The following is a 15,455-nucleotide window of genomic DNA, read 5'->3' as shown; positions in this document are numbered from 1 at the left end:
GGTTCATAGAAATCAAACAAGAAGCTGGCTCTCATACCAAATGGGGCACCGTTTGACGCATGCTGTTTAATTTCTGGGGGAAAATCGAAATGAGTACAAAGAACAGAAGGGAGAAATTAATCTAATTTGTCAGTTTGCCTCTTCAACTACTGCACTCATATGCTTCTGAAGAAAGACGCACTTGGTGACTCACCATAATGTCCATCACACCAGGCAAATGAAATGAATAATGACAATATAAAATTCCCTCTACTGCTCTCTCTTCTTCCCTTTCTGTCTTTCACCTTCTTTGCTCACATATCACACTCATTTGCCAAAAGGTTTCTTTATGCCGCCTTGGCTTTTCTTCTTAATTTTTATTCGACTTTCTCCCACTCCAAGGTTTTCATCTCTCTGCTGTATACTTTTTATTTTTGTCCTTGCCTACTCCCTTCATCATCCTATGCTTTTGTTGTTTTTTAAGAGATTGTGTCTATTTATTGTCTTTGTTTTTCTGCTAATTAACAGGGTGACAAATAATTGAAATTACACAAACACTGATTTACATAGCACACAACGCTTTCCTTCCATTTTAGTGTGTTGTGCATTTCATATCAACAGTGGCACAGGTTTTACTAACTATTGCCAGAATCACAAATTGCTGGGTTGAAGTATACTAACTATTACCTTTATTTTTTCTTCCTTTTGCTTTACTTTGTGTTCTACTTCTGAAGATTTTCTTTGTACATGGCATGTAGGAGGATCAACCTGTGGCTCTGCAGAAGTATTAAGCAAGCACTCTTTTTTTAATAAACCAGCTGATTGAGTTTGTTGTCTCACCTTATCCTTTGACAATACTTAATATCTTTTCTATGAGATTAAGGTCAGGTGAGTTTGCTGGGCAATCAAGCAAATGCTCAGGTATTGGTACTTTCGGGAGTATGGGCAGGTGCTAAGTATTGCTGGAGAATAAAATAAGCATCTTCATAAAGCTCATCATCAGAAGAAAGTACAATGTGTTCGAAAATGTGTGGGTAAAATGGCTCTGCTGAACTTGGACTGGATAAACCACAGTGGATAAACCACACCACACCAGCAGATTACAATGGTTTCCCAAATCACTACTGACTGTGGAATCTTTACCCTGGACCTCAAGTGACTTGGATTCTGTACCTTTTTAAGATTGATGTATAATCACATGTTTAAGGTTTGAGTTGAGTGCATATGAAGCCAAGCAAGTGGTGTGACTTTTTATGCCTGGCACTTCCTATTCGGAGAGCTTAACATCTAAGCAGCTCTCCATCCCAGCATGTACTGACATTCCTAAATCTGCTCAGTATTACCCTGATCAGGATTTTTTAATAAAATCTATGTAGATAGGTTTAGATGGTTTACATATTTAGCTGAATTTTAATTGATTTAGAATCCATGATGTACAAATGTACAAATTTGTGTAAATTTGCACATCATTTTTTCATTGAACATTGTTCAATATGATCGATGCTCCTAACTATGTATACTCTGCATTTTGGTCCAACCACAACTCATGACCCACATGGCCATTAGTGACCTAAGTTAAATCAAATTTTTCTGTGAAATAGTTTCTATTCAGCTGTTAGCCATATTATTCACACATTTTAAATTTATCATTGTTCAATGAATCTATTGGAGAGAAGTTTCTCTTTTTGAAAGGAATAATAAAATACATTATTTTTAATGACACCAGATGTACAAATAAATTGATCAGTAAATTTTATAACAGAAAAAAAAACTCTCTTAGGCTCTTTTGCTTGTCTAGGTGAGGTATTGCAATTAAATTACAAAACCAAACTTTGATCCAAAAGTTGGCTTAAAGGAAGCCAAAAACAAAAGAACAAATTATTTGCATGTTCCCCTGCTCTGTATTGTCTTTGTTACTCCATAGACCAATCTGTCAGCCTTTATTGCTTCCAGAACATATTGCATCCCTCCCCTGCAGCTAGAATCCCCTTTGGACCAAATGCTAATTCAGTCAGGCTCTTAATCAGACATATTAATTCCATATCTACCCTGATTGAACTAATTCCACTCTGGTGAGATTTTTGTCTCCCCGATGCATCTCTTTTTGGAGCAAAAATAATACTGTAGTACCAATCAAGATCTTTTAAACATTTAATCCCCAAAAAATTGTATTAAATATGTTTAAAAAATGGATGTAAAAATTAATATGCTGGTCACTAAACTCGGAGTGAATCAGAATTGATGGGAAGTTTGATGGAAATGTAAGCATATCCGAAAACCTGGTAAAGGCCGTAAAAGAGAAATGAATACTTTTGCCAGGCAATGTAGCTATGTCTTTAGAATGACTTTATTGTGCATCGTTCTTTCTAATGAAAAACTGGAATCTGGCAATGGTTGCCACATTTTTTGGGCATCTTAAGTGTTTGTCTATATTTAGGCAAGTCTGTTTGTTAGTAACTATGTTCATAGACTGCATCAGCGCAGACATGCACACACTGAAATGCTGACAATATGTTAAAAAATCCTGCAAGCTCACATGTTGTCTAGTACACGTGGTGTATATCCCAGACGTGTTAATCGATATCAAATGAAAATGTATCAAAGTACATATTTAGCTGAATTTTAATTAATTTAGAATCCATGATGTAACATAGAGAATTAATTGGTACCAGGTAATTGTACTCCATCTTAATGTCCACTAGTGGCAGATCTAGAAGATTTTACATGGGGGCTGGGAGGCTAGTTACTATTTATATTTACTTGAGTACCTTTTGAAAAAAACAGTACTTTGCAGTACAGTGCTCTAGTTGTAAATGATCATTTACTAGTATAATATTGTAAAATATCACAACTCTTACTTGAGAAAAAATGTGGTATCCTCTACCGACTGTATCCTCACAGCCATGGCTCGGTTGCTCACTTTCGCAATCATAGAACTCTAAAAAGGTTCAAGTTTTTGGCAAACCTGAACCTATGCCAAAAATGCACAGGTTCAGGTTTGTTCTTCAGAATCAAGGGCACTATAGTTGGTCCTGAACCAAAATGAACTAATTAAAAAATGCCCATTTTTATTTATTTATTTTTTTTAATTTAACTAATCAGTCTAACATGGTTTAACTGTGTGATGCCTTGCTGTGACATTGATCTTATGGAGCTGCCTTTGTAAGTTCACCCCCTGAAACAGCAAGCCATAAACATTTCACATATTTTAAATATTCATAAACTCTTCTTGAATTAATCACAAGCAAAAGCTAACTTGCAAAATTTGCTTATACTCTAAGAAATGACATGCGAGAGTCACTGTCAGCTGCGACAGACTGGCGACCTGTCTAGGGTGACCCCGCCTCTCGCCCGAAACGTTTGCTGGAGATAGGCACCAGCACCCCTCCTGACCCCACTAGGGACAAAGGTGTACAGAAAATGGATGGATGGATGGATGGATGGATGGAGTCTCTTTCAGAAAGTGATAATTTGATAATGTGACGTATTAAACCGTGATCATCTTTCATTGCAAACTTGATTGGACTTTAACTTTTTGTGCTAATACATAACCTGGATAAAGTGGCTCCTCTGCTGGGCTACAGATGTCAATGTGCTTGTTACACACTAGCATGTGTGGTCGCTGTGCAAGAGTTAGATAATGTTTAATGCAGGGACACAGCCAGATTTTTCAGGAATCGCAAGATTATATTTATAAATATATAATTTTTGGTGGCCAAATATTTATGTTGAAAGCTATAAAAGACTTCTGAACAAAAATATTATACGGTTTATATGATTGTTTTAGGATATAAAACTCTGGAGGGCAGCTGGGGAGCCAAAGTCTACTGGAGGGGGTAGTTGACCCCTCTTTAGCCTCCTGTAGTTCTGCCCTTGATGCCCATATTTTAAGTCAGCTAATGTGTTTTATCTTGTGGAATCATGTTGATCTGAAATACATGTGCACTGTGCAATGATTCTGTCTGTCTACCTGTCCACCGAAAACACATAAATTTACCATTAGATAATGACAAATTTCTAACAGAGCTAAGCTTATTTCACCACTTCTCCTTTTTGAGTCTATTCTCAGCATACTACAAACTGCACTGCCTCTCCCACAAAATATCCTAATTGAACAAGTGGCTGCTCACCCATTTGATTCAGCATGGTATGCTTTTCTGGTCTGTTTCAGAGGGTGATGTAGTGTGACCAGCAGGTCAAAATATGTTGACTTTTTGGTGCAGAAGACACTGATATTAGTCATGATTTGTTGCAGCATTGCTCTTTGAGACAGGGACTTTATTTTTGAAAAAAGAAAGAAGAAGAATATGGCTTAGTTGGTCTTGACTTGATGGTTTTATGTAGATGAATGATGTTAAATTAGTAATGAGAAAACAAAACTCTTGCAGTCACACAAAGATGTCAGTTAGACCACTGAATGATGCAAAGTGTTTTTTATTTGATAAACTTACTGTTGGAATATATATATATATTTTTATTTTATGTAATTTTTGGGGGAAAAAATGTATAGGTTCAAGTTTGTTTCTACAGAATCAAGGCTACATAATTACACTATAGAAGCATATCACACTTTATCTGCTTTTGAACTGCCAGCTGTTTTTTGGCAATCTGTGCATTTAGGCTTTGCATAGATCTTAGAAAAACATTCTAAAATACTCACTTAAGAAGCAAAATGAAAAACATAATGATATATCACTTTGGAGTCTGATGACAAAAGGCAGAGGATATGTTTTTCTTTGTGTGTGTCAGAGTGTGTTTAAAGAATGAAGGTGGGGTGAAGTGGGGTGTTGCAATATTGATGCTGTTGATAGTAACAGCGATGATAATGCTTACAACAACAAATTCTATATCCATCATCTACTTAGTAATATTAATTTATCATTTTAAAACTGGTTTAAGCTTTACAGCTCTGGACTGTCAGCCGTAAACACTGCGTGTTGTGCTGTGTTTACGATCCATTCATTTAATCACTTACATTGCAGTTCTTCTCAGTTGCTTTGGTACACTTCTCAAGTCATCCTTGACATTTGTGAAACAGTGTATTTCTTAAGACATTCCATACAAATAGCAAAACATTATGGACTACCCACAAAAGCCAGGATCTTTCTCAATATCCTTGTTTCATCTCTCAAAAGCAAATATCTGCGTTAGTGAACATGCCGGTGCCACCAGTGTTACAAGTCATTGTTTCATTGTGTGTGGATAAGGCAGTGGAATTCCTTAGTCAGGTCAATATCACAGTAAACTCCTTGAGGGATGTTCTACAGTAAATTATTGCGAAAGATTTCATAATAAATATTGCATGTTGGAATTGTGGGAGATCAAAGCCAAGAGAGTGAACAAGATTCACAGTTTATGCCTTTACTGTAATGTGTTGACAGACAAAAAACCTTATCTGTGTATGTAGTCTGGTGGTTATATGTCTTACATCTCCTTGGTGAGAAAAAATCCTCAGTGTTTTTAAGGAATGAAGCTAAAATTCGATTGATTGGAGATAGTCACTGAGCATTAAACTTTTATTCTCAGACGGCCACTTAATTCTTAAATATGGAAAAAAAAGACTGTTATCTTACATCAAAAGTATTGCTCCCAATTCGAACACAGAACACAGATTTTTTTTTTCTTCCCCCTAATACGTACGGACTACAAAACAGAGAGGAAATGGAAGCATTTTCTCATATTTCAACCAACATTGACCTATTTATTGATAGACCAACCTACACAGTGAAAAGACAACATTAAACATTTCATGATTGCTCAAGTTACAGAATGCTGGTAGGAAATCAGAGACTTTGGCAAGATTGCTGCCGAATCTGCCAAAATATGGTCACTATATCATTATTTACTGTAATATTCTGTATTTCTGCTTCAGTTGTGTAAACTGTACCTTTGTTGTGATTTAATTTATGCATAGAGGAGCTTCCCTCTTAATGTCACTGGTATTCATTTTCAGCCTGAGATTATTTGAGACTCACACTTGAGTAAAACTGTTACTGCGTAACACTTCACCTCATTCGGATGCATGTAGGTACTGCTGTGTATTTTGAGATAATCTCAAGTACCCAATTCTACTGATAAAACTACTTAGCAGACCCTGAAAAAAAACTTCCTGAGAATCCTGAGATATGTGATTTTGTTTGTACTTGGCAAAGTTTTATCTAACAACCCTTAAACAATATTTAAACTTAAGCTCAACAAATGTGGAATATTCCCCTTTTGTTCATTCACTTGTTAAATTTTCAGGTGCGCAACATATAGGGACTAATACGCTTGTGGCATTCCATGGCTGTTATTTAAGTGTCATTTTGAAATAATGTGACAGTACATTTAACACTCATGAACCCCAAAACAAGATTTGGTGAGATAAGCACACACATTTATATTCTATTGCTTATCAAACACACACTTATTTGCAGTTTCTACACGGTACTGTTGTGTGGCATAAAAGATAGAAACCTTAATCTCTGTTTGCTTTCCTTCTCAATAATTTATTTACCAGAGGCCGTCCTCACTGACTGTGAAACAAACTCACACTGTGCATTTATTTTTGTGTATGTGTTTGTTGCAGACACTTACTCAAGGCTTTATAGAATTGAATATTGCACTGACCCTCAGGAATGAGCTTTTCTAGCCATCTAGGAGCATATATTGTAGTCACTCTTAAGCAAAATCTCAAAGTTACTATTACAAACATCTGTAACAGTAATACAGAAAACATTTTTTCTCAATAAGGAGTGCATTAAAGTAGATGTCTTTGCATTAGGTGATTAAGTAAACCACATTTTATTTGTAATTTCTTACTCAAAAGTATTTACTAAAGCCTGTGGTAAGGAATTAATAAAAAACATGTTTGTTTTCTCAAGAATGACCTATGCTTATACCTCGTTTCTTGTATTTACAGGCACGCATGTTGGACTGGTAGCTGGAATAAAAATGACCAGAAGTCAAAGTACAAGTTACTGAACTGGCAGGTATGAAGTAAGCTTGAAATGGGAGTTTGGTTACCATTGACCTTCTTTCTAAGCTTGCAAGGTTTGATCTCAAAAGAATGAAAGAAACAGATAAACAGATCTCTTTTTTTTTCTTTAAATCCATGCGACACAACGTAGTTCCATAATAATTCTGTACCTATGGTTGACTTACTTTGTAAACTGCAATTCTTGGAAAAGTACAAAATCAGAGAATGAACTGTCTTTGTGGGGGGAAGTCATTAGAATTATCATTGGAGACATTACTGTTAAAAAACAGTGCAATACAAAAATGAAAAATAAAAATCTGTAGCAGACTAAAATTTATCACCTGTCTTTAAATAGATGATTTTAATGCACCAAACACATTACAAGTTAAAAGCACAATGTTTTTTTTGTTAAAATAAAATAAAATGTGTCCTATTTTAACAGTAAAAATCATATTATTATGCAGAACAATTATAATCTGTAATTTTGTTAGGAAAAGTTCTTTGTCAAGATTGTTCATTTAATACTTTTCTTTGTTCAATCCATAAAAATGACCAAAACAAATTGCTGAATTGTTTCAAGAATACTTAAAATTACTTGACAGCCTATTAGGAAAAATAATCATCCAGGCTATTAAGAACATCAAACTGGAACAATACTGGCTCTAAAGGATGCCCTGGGTCCTTTAAAGTAGCATCACTTTCTTGGGAAGCTTAACGACCATGCAGAGCAATCGCTGGAGATAACGACTCCCACTAGAAGGTTTACTTCCCAATCACCAACCCATAAGGGACAGCAAATATTTTCTAACTACCTACCTAATGAAGACTTGTTTTAGGGTTGTTGTTTTTATTGCCACATATTGTTGAAATATTCAATTTCAGAAATGCTAGATTTGTTTTTAGATATTTTCACTATACAAATGACATCTGTCAGTGTGGTGTTGTTTTTGAACCATCAGAGAAGACTCCCAATGACCAATGTTTGAATTATATATGAAAGATTGCACCATAAAGAAGTATTGTCAGAGGGGTCAGTTTTTGATGTTGGCAATATGAAACTTTGTTTGTTTCAGTACTCGCATTGAATTAGTGTTAGTAGGTTTTAGAATGAAGTTGAATTATTCCAAAAATCAATTTCTCTCTAAACAGAAAATAATGTTATGGGTTCACTTCACTGCATGAACAAGATTAGAATTTATGATTGTAACTGAAACATATATTTTTTTGTCAAATGTAATTTAAAAAAAAAAATTAAACTCCACCTAGACCACTTTACTTTAATCAGTTGACAAGACCTGACTACATTCATACTCGGCTCAAAAAACAAAACATGTTTGATTGTGATGGAGGTCATGTAAGATCTGCCTGCGATTTTACATGATCGCAGATGTTTCACTTTCACTTATCCTAATCGTCCTGCCTAGCTACCAAATTCTCCAGCTTGATAGAGACTTTTACCAAGTGGGAATAAGAGGTCAAATCAGGCAAAAATAAATAAATAAATAAATCATATAATTTCAATCTGGAGAGATTCACACAGAGCCTGCCCCCAGCAGCAACAATTAGAGAGTTGTATTTATTTCTTTGGTGCTCAGACCCTGACAGAAGATGTGTATGCTGTTAATGAGAATAAATAATTATGTGTTTTCTTTCTATCTCCTTTAGCTAGTTACAAAGCTAAAGCTAAAGGAAATGACATGTTAGGAAATGCCCTCAAAGCTACGGTTAGAGAATATGACACACTAGGGAATGCCCTCTTTAGGGCGTTGCTTAGGGGCTAGCAAAGAGAATGAAAAACTTTTGTTTGATGCCATTTTGTTCTGCTCGCCCTTAAGGATAGCATGAACTATGGATCAGCTGTATTTTGGTATTAATAAATGTAATTCATAAATTCAACTCACTGACTCTTCTTCAACCTCATACAGCAAGAACTTAGCATGGAGAACGGATAATTCTCCACAATGCTGAGAATTGCCACCAGCTTGAATAGAGAGCTAAGGGTGAGGATTAGGGTCTTCTTCCCCATGGGCCCGAACACTAGTGGTGGAGTCGGAGAATGGAAAGAGAGCGAGCCTGAAGGTGCTTGGGACGATGGGGGCGGGTGGGTTGCACACCCACCCTGGAGGTGGAGGTGGGTAGAAGCACAGCTGGGAAACAGGTGGATTGATGGATGATGAGCTTTATGAAGGGATACTTGATCGATGATTGGCTGAAGAGGAGCGGGGATCTGGCGGTGATTGGCTGCGGCAGAGACAAGCAATGATGATGCAGATGAAGCTAGAGAGAGTCTCCCAGCTTGAATTTGCACCAAAGGCTTCATGTGTCTTCATCTCAACACAACAGGAGAATATGCAAACACCCAGCAAAAATAGAGTGCATATACGTATAAGAAAGCACTATAGTCAGCAATGCTGAAGTCTCTTAGATTTTTAAAAATTCAAACATCAAACAAATCAACCAGTTGTTTTTTAGATGTTACCCTTCAGCTTTAGTCACTTGGTCCTTAAACCTGAGAGACAGGTTATGGTTTCAGTGTGGCAAGATGGAATGGAAATCTTTAATGACAAATGCTATATTCAAAGTAAAGAAAAGTTCACACAATAAAAAAAAAAAACAGATTTGTCTCACAGTCAGTCTGGATAACTGATTTAACTACTTCCATAAGGGGGTTACTGCATATTGGTTGCTCAATTATTGGCTAAATTAATTGATTTAAAAAGATGATGGGTTAAGCAAAACCTTTTTTTTCATATAGCATATGAAAAAACAGAAATATTACAAAATTAGGATGATGTATATTTGACAGGGAGCAGTATTTAGTTTTTCTATCTTCACCACAATAATTCATTCTTTTTACAAATCCAGAAGTGCACCAGGCTTTTGGTCGCTTTGGAACTCTGCTGGTTCCTTGGGATACTTTTAAGCCCACGTATAAAGGTGCTGTCTGTCAAACCTTTTAAAAAGTTAAATGCCATTCATCTTATTTGATGTAACTTGCATGAATAGTTGCTTTTGTGGTTCACTAACTTCAAAGCTTCTTTTCATGTGGTTTTACTCAAATTTGATCTGTGCTTTTTTCTACCCATTCCTGTGGGGCTAGATAGGAAACCTTCATAGAAATTGATGTTAGAGTGCTGCAGTGTACTCAATTGGCCTGTTTTTGTCTCTTGAAAATATTTTCCATGCATTCTTTCTACACCACGGCTTTAGGAATTTTAAGAACAGTTTTGTGGGAAAGACCTGAGCTCAGCAAAAGAAACTGTGCAATGTGACTAGACATGAATGGTTATGTTTCAAGCAAAGTACTTAGTTTGTCAAAAAGAATGAAATGTATTTTTGTAGGTTTTAGCCAAACACCATTACATGGAACTAAATTTTAAAAAATTCACATTTTTATGAGACGACATAACAGTTTTCAATTGTTCAAAGATTCTCAGCCAGAAGAGACATTTGTTTACTGAAGACTCTTTTGGAATGTCTGTAGATTTAAATGCCTTGTCATATAATCCTCTACAAATACATGACAAAGAAAAGCATGTTTTAGGGGAGGACTTGTTTGAACATTTTAGCTGGTTTGAAAATCCCCATCATCTTTGATGGATTACAGAAGAGTGTCGTCAAAGTATTTTACAAAAAGTTTATTTATTGCCATACGAAATTTAAGGTAGTTTGATTGCAGAAATATACTCAAAACACTCACAGATAGAATTTTAAAAGCCTTACAAAAACTTTAGTATAATCCCTATAAACGCAGGTTATTTTTCATTTACCGGCTGTAATTTTGCACAATACTTTTGAAACTGGACAGTTTTTTTTATCTTAAAGAATTTCTTTACTTTTAAGACAAGATTTAGGAGACTTATTCTGTTTTATGATCAGTTAATTCATTTTCTTTTTGTTTTGTTGTGTTAAGTATTCCTTAAGGGTCCCCTTGCAGCTCAGGTGTTACTTATTTCACTGGCCTTTTAAAAACCAGTACCAGTACAAGACAGTAAAAGGAGTAAAAAGATAAGCCAAAAGAATCTGTATAAGGCTGATTATACAGAGGACAAAATGTTGATTAGTGAGACAAAATTCTTGTCTCTAAAATTCTTGTGAAACTAAGTTTGGTAGTGGACTTAGTTTCACAACAACCTTATGCAAATTTATCAGAGACATTGTTAAGCTGACATGTTAGTGCCAACACAATTAATCATTTCATGCAAAAACACTTAACGATATTAAATTTTGCAGATGGTCCATCTGCTTGACAATTATGCATTCTTAAGAAACACTCTTGATGTGGAGCTGTTCTGTTCCGTTTTTGTAATTATTCTTCAATGAGAATTTGTTTCTGATTTTTCAAAATAAGATTTCCTACATTTTGTGTGACTACTCATATGTACTTCACAAGAAACCAGTTCATAAATAGATGATCCTTTCTCTATTATTTTGACTGATCATGACTAGCATTCTGGTGATTTAGAATTATTACCATAAAGTACAAATTCACTACAACAAATGATTGCTGCAATGACTACAACACAGAGCTGTAGAAGGTGAGAAACAACTGTTTCTCATAGGGAAATAATCCCACCCGTCTGTGTGAGCTCACTTGCCATTTAACCTCTGCATGATTTAGAAACCATTAAAATGATGCACACCAACCTTGACCTCTAACAGACACCAGAGTGACAGCAGCATTACCGACAGACTCCTGCCATGACATCCTTGAGGAGTAGTTAGCAACCATTTTCTACCCACAGCTTCTCTAAAATGTTCACAGGGTGAAGATGGATTTCATCAATAGGTCTTGTCAGCTACTAGTTCTCGCTGCCAGCACACTGCTCTCCATGAAACAAGCCAAATGCCATGTACACATCTTAGGCAAATTTGCACATAATGAAAACCCACACTTCAGATACATTTGAAAACACATGTATCAAAAATAACTTATCTGTATGGTTGCATAATGTCTTCATTTTGAAATAATATAACATACAGCTTAATTCTCATGTATGTACTTTTCCTACATATAATAGGTACAAATTTCCATTTATATTCAAGATTTTGTCAAAACATACGCATCTTGACTTGATCTGCATGTATGAATTCAGTGCAGTTACACACATGTACAAAAAATCTACATGAAATTTCATGTACAACAACTCAAAACTCACATGCTATTTAGTGTGCGGCAGCTGATGTTATGTTTACTCAACAAAACACTAATAAAGGACCACATTCAAAAATAAAGAAAAACACATCATTGCAAATATGGAGAGACTGTATGTTTACAAAGAGACGCACTGAACAAACATGTAGTGATAGCACAGAGTCCTCAAGAAGTAGTAGCTGCAATGAAGCTTGCTTTAGTCATAATTAGTGTTGGTGTCATACATGATAGTGCATGACAGCATAGCCAAGCCTTTGTTTGTAGATCAGAGGATTTGAAAAGCGAAAATACAACAACCTAAAAAAAGAGCTTAGCTGCTGAAAAATATATAAGAAGGAACTTAAAAGGATAGTCATAATTACCACATTTGCATTTAAGAACATGGTAAGAAAATTACTCAATTTAGGGATATAGTTTTGTTCTATATAATATGGTCATCAACATGTTGTGATGAAACAAATGGATCTATTTTAACAGTACATTCTGACAATGGATAACATTATATCCAATGAAAATTAAAGTGAAAAATGATGCTTATATCTTGACCAGCACTATTGGAAGGCAAGACAAAATTTAGTTGTCAAAGTTAACGTGTTGGAAGCAGAAGCAATGGTTTGTGCAAGGAATTGAGCAAGATTGAGAAGATCCCTGATAGAAAGAGAAAGAGGTTGGAGCATATCAAAATTTGCACATTTTGTGTTTTAGCTGTGCAGTAGTATGTATCTTTCAAAGGCGGTCCAAAGGCGGAACACTGATAAACTTGTTACAGGGTCAAGGACTGCCAAGGGACATTGATTCATGTGGGAACGAAGTCTGGTCCATGTGGTCCGAACTAACAAACGAGCCCCTGTAGATAGCATTAAGAGATGTTGATGCTCATTTTTATAGAGTGATATCAAAATGCACAGTGGATTACAGTTTGTTGTGTATGGGACTGTAGACTATTCAAAGCACCCATGAGAATCTCTGTCTACTGCTGAAAATCTATACATGAACATCACAACTGGTCAACTCATGAAAGCGGTTTAGTCTGAATAAAATCAGTTTCTTTTATAATATATGAGGAAGGCAAGCTTGGGAAGTTGAAGAGCCTCAGGGATACCAGGAACCAAGGCTTTACCAATTTATTCAATAACTCCTTACACTTTGGGGAATCTCATTAAATCCTACTTCTTTGTTTGTGGTTTGCATTATACAGTCAGACCCACTTTACAGTCACTTGTTTCTAAAGTATGGCATTCACATGCCTGACTGGTTCTCCCTGGCAGCAGCTGATGAGGGAAGCAGCTTTCAAGGCATGTCTGACAAGGCAAGGGGAAATAAGCAAATCTGTGAGAAGAGGAACATTAACCTAAATATATAGAGCATGCTGGGGTAAACATCCAAAGGACAAACTCATCAAGCAACTGCATTATCTAGCAGGTATACAGAAAAACACATCTGCAAAAAGTTATAACATGCTTCAGTCAGTCAGTGATATGTGGAAAAACTTGCAAAATATGTATAATGACATAACACGATGTGTTGTACATTTGCTGTTTTTCTGTGACCTGGCTGTTATGGTAAAATATTTACTAGTATTTAAAACCCTCTCATTAGAGAGTGATAAGATTTATGAACATGAGCATGTTCGACTCAAGTGCATCAGTAAGCAGCGCTGATTAGATGCACTTTTAGGGTCAAATGCATTCATTGGTTTTTAAATTATTGCTTAGGTTAATCAGATCTCTTACCTAGAAGAGAGAGGAAAGTTAAATATGTAAATTAGCTAATGCAAGGCTCTTCTGCAGGTGCAGTAATTTTGTCAGGGATGACTCCTAGTGTTTGGGAAGACTATTACGGTGCCAAAAACAAACATTGAAAGTGTTTAAGGAACTTACCAGTTCAGCTGGTTTTATTTTACCTCATTCATTAGGAAATATTTCTTAAGAAGCAGCATACTGTATGATCAGTCAACCTTTTGTCTCATTCTTTAAATCACGATTCATATCCCATGGCCATCAGAGAGGGTTGTTGTGTAGACAGACCAGCATATTGAAAACTTTGTCTTTTTGGGTGAGCTTTTGCTTCACCATGACATACTAAGACATTACAGAGGAACAAACAAATCACAGACAGAACTAAACATGTCAACAAATGTGGTAGTGAGCAACCTGGAAGCTATTGAAGCTATTGTTCCATAAATACCATCCTGTTGACCTGTGGTATTATAGGAAAAGAGGTTAAAAAATTCATTTGTATACTGAGGTTCTCAAACAGCACGCATTACACACACACAGAGAAACAACAACTTCTATTTGCCATGTTATGGATATTGGGCTGCATTCAGCATCAGTTAGGTTCATCATTTTGGTTGAAAATTTGCCAATGTCTTCATAAACAGCCCCTCGGCTCCGACTCAGCACAGGTGGAGTTTTTTGGGGGTAACAAGTGTGTCAAATACATTTCCTTAATTTAAATAAAAGTGAAAGTATGCCAGGCTAATGGGTTTTTGACCAGCTGTCAGTTTGAATATAATTGAAAGTGTGTTATTGAATGTAAATGCTTTCATTGACAGACCTAAAAATTGTCAAATTTGTGAACATGAGGGGGGTGCTGTGGTGGCGTAGGGGATAGCGCGACCCATGTTTGGAGGCCTTGAGTCCTCGACGTGGCCGTCGCGGGTTCGATTCCCGGATCTGGCGATATTTGCCACATGTCTTCCCCCTTTCCTGTCAGCCTACTTTCATATAAGGGACACTAGAACCCACAAAAGACCCCCTGGAGGGGTAAAAAAATAAAAAATTGTGAACATGGTTTTTGATTTCTCGCAAAATGTTCAAAGTAAAGATTTAAGGAAATGGCATCAGTCATCAGATTTTGACCTCGTGTTTCAGGGAGGTTTTACTGATTTGTGAGGAGTAGTAGAGCCTATATTAAGCAGACGTTTTTATGGTGCATCCAGCAGAAATTCAATTTGATCAGTATCTAGCAAGTGATGCTTGCTTCTGGCGTTCTTACTCAGCATTTTTGTATAGCAAGATAGTCAATTGTCCTTGTTGGTGATTTTGTTTGACATGGGGGATGGTACTGGCCAGTAGTAGTGTTTAGGTGGGTGGTATCTGTCAAAACAGTACCCATAAGAATGCCAGAGCCATTCTGACTGTGACAATATGATTTGTTTTGTCTACTTCACTTTTTATTTGTTTTGTGGTGATAGCATATATGTGTAAGTTTGCATAAAAAAGATTGGTTCAATATACATACTTTAAGATATTGTTTTCCATCTCACAAATTGTACATGCCTAAAACTAGTTTAGAAGAAGAAAAGCGAAAAGTTCTCAATCTCTTATAGCCTTTGGTGTTTATGTAATCTAGAGCATA

The 15,455-nt window shown here is 36.0% G+C and overlaps 1 protein-coding gene across 1 annotated transcript in view; it reads left to right on the top strand.

Moving 5' to 3' along the window:
* lrrc4ca (leucine rich repeat containing 4C, genome duplicate a) overlaps positions 1 to 15,455 on the top strand; it is a 124,957-nt gene that overhangs the window by 97,000 nt on the left and 12,502 nt on the right. The window contains 1 exon segment of the mRNA XM_032546759.1: positions 6,881 to 6,950. The gene's annotated coding sequence lies outside the window, so the exon portion shown is untranslated.

This window comes from Xiphophorus hellerii, chromosome 2 (assembly GCF_003331165.1).
Source record: "Xiphophorus hellerii strain 12219 chromosome 2, Xiphophorus_hellerii-4.1, whole genome shotgun sequence".
Classification (NCBI taxonomy): Eukaryota; Metazoa; Chordata; class Actinopteri; order Cyprinodontiformes; family Poeciliidae; genus Xiphophorus; species Xiphophorus hellerii.
Note: the sequence above shows the minus strand (reverse complement) of the source record. Positions and strands in the feature narration are given on the sequence as shown.